Source organism: Gekko japonicus, unplaced genomic scaffold (genome assembly GCF_001447785.1).
Source record: "Gekko japonicus isolate JY-2015 unplaced genomic scaffold, Gekko_japonicus_V1.1 scaffold1734, whole genome shotgun sequence".
Classification (NCBI taxonomy): Eukaryota; Metazoa; Chordata; class Lepidosauria; order Squamata; family Gekkonidae; genus Gekko; species Gekko japonicus.
In genome coordinates this window covers 57,981-66,368 of record NW_015174891.1, presented here as the reverse complement: position 1 = coordinate 66,368, position 8,388 = coordinate 57,981, and positions in this window count along the sequence as shown.

The following is an 8,388-nucleotide window of genomic DNA, read 5'->3' as shown; positions in this document are numbered from 1 at the left end:
ATGCTGCTAAAGCATCCTATAAGGCTCAGGCGGATAAGGGTCGGGTGGTGGGATTGGATTTAAAACCTGGGGACCTTGTTTATGTTTCTACAAAAAACATCAAGATGCTACGTCCTCCTCCTATTATACTTGAAGGGGATGAACATTTTGAAATCGCTGATGTGCTTGATTCCAAACTTAAGCGTGGTAAGCTCTGGTATCTCATCGAATGGGTTGACTTCGGACCCCAGCACCGCGAATGGGTGGAAGAAGGGGATATTCGGGCCCCTTATCTGATCCGTGAGTTCCTTCCTATTATACTTGAAGGGGATGAACATTTTGAAATCGCTGATGTGCTTGATTCCAAACTTAAGCGTGGTAAGCTCTGGTATCTCATTGAATGGGTTGACTTCGGACCCCAGCACCGCGAATGGGTGGAAGAAGGGGATATTCGGGCCCCTTATCTGATCCGTGAGTTCCACAGGAAGTTCCCGGACAAACCGGGAGGTCTCCCGCCCACACCGGGAGTTCTCCCGCCCTGCCCGGGAGACGGTGTTTAAAGTGTATTTTTGAGGGGGCAGTATGTCAGCAAGCTGCCATGGTGTTCTGTGTTATTTGTGTCTTTGTACAGTTGCTCACCCCCCCCCTGCCTGTTCACTAGTATTCTCTTCTGCTGTAATGCCTAAGCCAAACAACTGGAGGATGTATTGGGGGAGTTCGCTTCACTGCCAGCTTGTTGCTTTTAGAGCCTGGGAACTGCACCTGTGTTATGTCTGGAGATAGCCTGGTTCTCAGGGAATGAGCGCGAACCCGTTTTAGCTTACCCGCCAGCGGGAAGGTGACCTATTGGTTATGTACCTGTTTCAAATCCCTTTATTATGCTTGCCCTAACCGTTTGTAGTCAGTTCTAACAAAGAACGTGTTTGAGTATCTTCCAATGCTTTGAAATAAAATCTTGCTTTTAAAACGTGGATTTATTCTCGATGCTTGGGATCCCAACAGCACAGTGCTTCAGAAAGTATACAACTCTCAGACACAAATCCTGACCTTTATTATTTTCAAACTGCCCCAGGCGCTGCCCCCCCTCCCCGTTTTTACCTGTCAATTCATACCTAGCCATGTCTCTCCTCCTCTATATTTCCCTAACAACAACCCTGTGATGTAGCCAGCTCCATGGTACTAAACTGCCCCCCTTGGAGCCCCCCTAACAATTTTTTCTGGGTATGGGGCTGCATGGGACCTGACCAGCTGCCCCTGTTGCCCATCGGCTGACTGGCATAAGACTATTCAGTTCAGTCTTTTAATCAATAAACTGTTGTCCTCTGTTCATCCAATACTGTGGTCTTGTTTCTTTATTCCAGAGATGTTTGGGCAGTTACTGCCCCACACTAAACCGGACAGTGTTTCTTTTAAAGACGCCAAAGCTACACCATCTATAGCCTGCTTCCAGGAGTCTTGAGAAGCTCATGGAACTAGCTCAGCTGAGAATACAGACTGTAGTCTGGCTAATATGAGGTTGTGAAATCAATATGCCAAGTGATGGGCTCTTGAGGAAGGAAAGGATTAGAAGAGAAAGCTAGAGGAAGCCCAGGGGGAGATGTTCCAAGCATATGAATAGATACCACTGAGCCAGCAAGCTTCACTGGGAGAGCATTTGACATTTGCAGGGCTGTAATGCTCAGAAAGCCTGCAGCAATTTGGCAGCCCTGCTTGTATCAAGGGGCATCACTATAGGAAAGCAAAGCAGAGAAGCTGAAGGGAGCTAGGAGTTCAAGTGTGGACATAAAAATGAACATGTATGGCACATCAACCTGAATGTTTCACAAAGATGTAACACTGTAGAGGAAGAGAGAGCAAGAGAGAGAAGGGAGCAATGTGGGGGAAGATTCCCCCTATTCAAAAAGATAATCAGGGGAAAGGGGAGGTAAAGCAAGCTATGATTCCTTGCACAAGAAACATTTGATACCAGCAGAAAGTTACACGCTGCTGGGGTTTTAAGCCTGGTAAGGTCCCCCCCCCCAAAAAAAAACCACAAACAAACAAAAACAAAACAGAATGCAGGAAGAGGCTGCAGGGAGCATTGTGCTTCCTATGCAGAAAAGACACCTTGTGCAGCTCGAGGAGATGCCAGGTAATTTCTCTTGCAAAATTATCCTTGTGTACACCAAATGCTGTTCTCTTTCTTTTGAAAAAACAGGAGTCACAATTTTGTAGCAGCAACAAATCTTGCAAAGTTAACCTTACATATACCAAATATTGATTTCTCCTGCCCCCCCAGGAATTACAACATACGTAAACCAAAATAAACCTGTCAGTGCCAACGGGGTCTCATACTGGCTCATGTTATCTGACTTTTTTGTTTCTTTTTCTGCCATATTCCCACCTTTGATGCCGTCTGTCTCACAAAAAAAAACAAAAAAAAAACCGGATCCTTATTTATAGTGCTGTAAAGATGGTAAAGATGAATGAGCTCTTGAGTACTTGGCCAAAAGAGCTGACATAGCATTGTCCTTTTTTTTTTTTTACATCTTCTCATTTTCTCAACACAGTACATCTTTTTGTTCTAGAATATGACAGAAGCCACAGTTTCTGAGTTTTAACAGTATGTGACCATCTCCAATGTTTACTACTAGAGAAAGTTGCACTGTAATCCTATGGCAAGTGGTGTCCTGCTATGCAATCACAAGGAGTTCCAGTGGCTCACTGAACAGCAGGTAATCTGAATGAAAAGCACTCTTTTTTCAGTGTATGTTCTGCAAGACAGATCTGCCTATAGCAGAAGGTGCTTAGGGTTATGCAGCACATCATTTTGTAGGAGAAATGTGTCATTTGGAACATTAACTGAATTAAGTTTGTGTAGCCTGATGCATTGACAGCTCAGTTAAAAATGCCACACTCTTTTCTTTAAGGAAGTAACTCACACCACTGAATATGAGGTCTGCTCAGTTAGCATACAGTGACATTTAGCCAGCCATTTTCTCTCCATATCTATCTTATGAGGAAGAATTGAGTCACACTTACTATGGCTGATCTATGTGGCAGGTCTATTTTCCATTTTATTTACTATATTTTGCTTCTGTTTTCAAAGTACATTTGAACATGCTAGCAATGTGTCCTAACCATTGTTCGTGTTGAAATCAGATTGTTTATGCATCTGCACTGTGTACCCATTGATAGGGATTTGGGTGTATAGTTGAACTTTGAGGAAATAATTGTTCAAATGTGTGCATAAGTTATTGGAAAATAAGAAACAGTATAATATATTGAATTGCATATAAAATTGCATACTTTTTGCATTCTATCAATGCATAGAAGATCACTGGAGGAGGTCAGCTGTAGAATTGCATTCAGTATTTGACTGTCTAATGAGAATTAGCATGAGACCTATTGCAATTTTACTTCCTCTGTGTGAGATAAATGAAGCCATGAATCCAACAATCTGTTGGAAAAATTGGCAAAATAGTTAAATATTCAGAGATCTTTGCTTCACTGGAGAGCAGGCATTTTCTTCTATGTAAAAATCTTTATTTATAAGGGAAGGGATCACAAGAAATCTACAAAACAACAAAGGCACTTAAGACTACATCTTTACACTTTGACCACACGGTCTACAACAATGGAGATTCTTCTTCTTCTTGACCCCTAGAAGGAAATCACCTATTCACATTAACCAATGATTGTGAGTAAACAGACTTCAATTTCATGGGCTTTGTTTCCATTGGCTCTGTGCCAGGTTTCCTTCCAGCTCAGTCTAAACAATAGCACACAAGGTAAACACACATTAACCCTATAATGACTGAATTTTAGACCTTGCATCACACATATTTCCAACACAATCAGTTTATCAAGGTCATTATTATCTACTCTGATTGGCAGCTGCTTTCTGTGATCTCCAGTAGAAGCTTTCATATCACTTGCGACCTAATCCTTCACTTGCTGATGTGAGCCATGACATCTTGCGAGAAAGAGGAAGCCAGCATGTTGTAGTGGTTAGAGTCTCAGACTAGTATTTGAAGACCAGGTTCCAGTCCCCACTCTCATGGAAGCTTGCTGGGTGACCCTAGGTTAGTCACACACTCTCATCTTAACCAATCTTACCAGGTTGTCATGAGGATAAAATGGAGGAGAGGAGCATGCTGTAAGCCACTTTGGATCCCCATATCTTGATGTAGACAACCACCACTCTGAAATGTTGTCAATTTCTTAAAATTACATCACACGTTTAGTGTTCACTTAAATTTTCATGAAGTGGAAACTGCAGAGTAGAAATAGGTTTGGCGGTGAGTTAACTGTAGTGACAATTGTGGAAGACCATTGTAAATCTGAGGAGTTAGTGGTGAACCATAATTTCCATTTGTACCCAAGATGCCTAAAATATTACAGGACTGAAGATGTTGTTTTATTTTGAAAATACAGTTCTCTCTCTTAATGTTCTTTCATCTATGTGCTATGACCTTGTCATCACACTTTGGCATGGGGTGTGTATATGGTAAACGTGCCCACTTGGTCTAGGAGTAGAAGGGAGGATAGCATGACTATCTACACTGAAAAGAAGCCACATATCTCTATGTTGTCAAAGGCTTTCACAGCCGGAGTTCATTAGCTGTTGTAGATTTTCCGGGTTGTCTGGCCGTGGTCTTGGCATTGTAGAATGTCAGGTCCTACAATGCCAAGACCATGGCCAGACAACCCGGAAAATCTATAACAGCTAACCACATACCACTGTTTATCAGTTGGCCTTGAGATGTATCACTCCTCTCCAAGGTCAGTTCCAGGAAAGTATACACACATCTTAATGGTATGTCAGACCCTGGAAACCACCCCAGAGGTGATCTTCACCTCAGACTGAACTCCAGAGCAGCACTGTGCAAGTCAGCCAGTTCCAGGGGTCTTCCTGCTATTATTGGGAGGGGGGTTCCTGACCAGCAGGAGGTGCATAAACATGTATACTCTGTTTTATAACTTATTGATTTATTTTCTGTGAATCACCAGAGAGATTTCAATAAAACCTGTTAATCTCCTTCACCACTTGTGTTTATTGTCTCTGAATCCCTTAGTGGAAAAGAGCCATTGCCCCATGGCAATACAACTTGCTAGGATAATTAGAAGTAGTGCAGTTTCTCAGTTCTGACAAGACTGTGATCTGAGCAAAGACATTTTGTGTAAAAGACTCAAAGTGGTTTTAAAGAGTCTTTGATAGAAATGGCCGAGGAAGCTTTGTATCCTTGGAAACATTTTATTAAAATCTTGTTACAGGAACAGAGGGATGGAGAGATAGGAAGGTACATAATAATCAGTTTCCATGATGTCAATATCAGAATCCCAAAATAATGTCAAAAATAACAATGTAATTACTTCCAGCATATTTTACCAACGATAAACAGAGAGCTGTGTTTATTCAAGTGTGGTAATCAAATGTAGCGATTAACTGAAAGACAACTGATTGTTTTCAAGATATGGGCAAAACTGTTCTTTTTCAATAGCTAAACTTTTGTACCATTTCCCATGATTTATTTTGCTAACTTCACGATATCTACACAAATGGTAGACATTAATTTAGACATTAATTAACAATGCAGTTGAACTTAAATAATGCTGATGTGGACAACACTCAGTTTCAAATGAAACCTCACAATTTAAGACCCATTGCAGCAACATGTGTCATTTGTATTCCTATAGAGAATTATATGTTAGCCGCCCTGAGCCTTCGGGGAGGGCGGGATATAAATCCAAAAATAAATAAATAAATAAACACATGGTACATTAAATTTCACATCTATCTCAGGACTAGACAGTAGTCTAGGAAGGGAAACCACAAATGGAAATGTTCTGCACAAGCAACACTGTTATTTTCAATAATACATCTCGAAAACTCAGCAACCTAAGCTGCCAATATATATTGTAAACAATCTTGATCCATTCAACAATGAATTCTTTGGTAGAAATGCTTCCTTCTGGGACTGCAGTCTACTCTTCACATACAAAGAGTGCTGCACACTTGTTTCATGGTGTCAGATATCTTAATCCAGCACTCAGCATTTCATGTAGTTCCCAACAAAGGGCCGGAAACCATTCATGCAGTTGTTTTGTGATGTAGAGGACTGAATTCAGTCCCCCCACCCCGTCCTGCTATCAAGAAAGCATAAGTTTACATTTGGAGGAAAATGGAAAGCTTGGATACAGGTTGCTCATCTTTCCCAAAGAGGTTTCAGAATTAATTCCACTAACCAAGCTGTAGAAGGTTGTGTGTTGTATTGTGTGTGCTGCTGTGTGTGTGTGCGCGCAAGCCTTTCATTTTATCACCAGCAATTTTTTTTATTTTATGTAATAGACTGCATATAAGTAAGTGCAGACTGCCTTTCACTCACAACTGAGCAACTGCAGCCTACCCCCCAAACATAGACAAACACACAATTCATGGGTCTAAAAGGACAAATGTGCAGGTCTTGCAAATATCCTGTAGAGTGGGAACACAACTTCCTACCATCTCTCCTATATAATAAAAGTTTCATCTTGCAAGATTCCATTCACTCCAAAATCAGTTGGCTCCATGATGTGTCAATCACAAGGTGTCTCTATCTACTGGCTGTGTTGCCTGAGTTTTCTCCCACTCACTGCAGCCTAGGCCACTCTTCTCTGATTGGGCCAGTGTTTCAAGGTCATTTGCATATGGAAGCTGATTGGACTTCACTCCATTCTGTGCCTCAAATCCCCCCCCCTCACAAGACAGTTGGAACTCTCAGTTGCATATGTCATGCCACATCACAAAGAAGACAGATCACACCACAAGCAGAATACCACAAGGCAAAAAATGATAAGAAAAGGTGCCAGCAGTCACCCTATTACTGCCACCTGAGAGCGCTTCAGAGGATAGTGTGCAGGTCCCAGGTTCATGTTATAAAAGCTGCCTAGGGTATTATGGACCATTCACAGACTTTCAACCTTAATATATCTCACAGGATCATAGGGGGGAGAGGAGAATGATTTCAGCTGCTTTGGTTCCCACTGCAGGGAAAGACTGCCCTTTCCCTAGGCAGAGGCTGGGTGGAGATGTAAACCTGAAGACAGACAGGCAGATAAAGGTAGGCTGATGGTTGCCTGGAAAGGACATAGGATTGCCAACTCCAGGTTGGAAACTTCCAGGATATTTTAGGGATGAAGCTTGCTGAGGGTGGGGTCTGAAGAGGAGGAATATCATTGTTGCCAATCGCCAGGTGACAGCCGGAGAACTCTTAACACTCTGGTACTAATTCAAAGTGCTGGGGATGTGTTGCATTCTGGCAGGGGACGATGTGAGTGTAGAAAATGAATTACTAACAGAGTAGTGTTTTGGAAAATCTTTAGGAACTGTTTAGTCCATTTACTATGGGGCACCCATTCAAAGCCTCTGGCCTTTTCTCACTCTGCTGGCATCAAAACCAGTTTATGGCAAAATAGAGATACAGAGACTTTTCCGCCCTCCTTTGCATCAATCTGTCTTTGTTGGCAACCCTAGGCTTGCCAGCACTCTCAGGGTGACTTCCTGCCTCCTGACTGGCATTACTTCACTAGCCCTGGCTGCTTGCTCCTGTTCAGAAGAAGCCACCTTATGGAAGCTGCCTGGGTGATTTTGGACCAGCCCCAGACTTTCTGCATAACCTACCTTGCAAGGTTGTTGTACAGATCACAAAGCAGAAGAGGAGAATGAAGTAAGCAGCTTTGCTCCCCCCTTTTTTAATATAATAAATCTTTATTAATCAATTACTTTCAATACAGCATGTTACATCCAACATAAAAAGAAGCAAATTGAACAGTACAGTAAAATACATTTTATTATATTATATTGTTGTTAAATCAAAAAACCCCACCTTCCTAGCCTGTAAATGTAATTATTTTACTCTCTGTGTGAATTTGTTGGGCTTTTTAATGTTTATTTAGCCTGTTTTATTGAATGTTCAAGTAAACCTGTCTATTCCACCTAGCTCCCCTATTGTCTAACGTGCCTTAGAGGTGTAGCCATCTGTGATATGTTTGTTTCTGTGGGAGCATATTCTGTAATGACAGGTATTCAAGTGCCAGAGCCCATATATGTACACTAACAAAAAAGACAGAACTTTGCCTAGGAAGAGACTGCTGAGAGGGGAGGAGATAAAGTTGCCAACTTTAGGTATGGAAATTCCTGGAGATTTGAAGGGTGGAGCCTGGAAAGGGTGGGGTTTGAGGAGAGGATGGGACCTCAGTCAGGTACAGTGCCATAGACTCCACCCTCCAAACCAGCCATTTCCTTCTGGGGAACCATTGTTGCCAATCTCCAGAGGAGGGCTGGAGATCACTTACAAATACAACTGCTATCAAGGAGGGAGGAGGGAGGAGATGGAAAACTGAAGTCAGAAGGAGAGATAAAGGTATTTTGATGGTTGACTGGGAAGG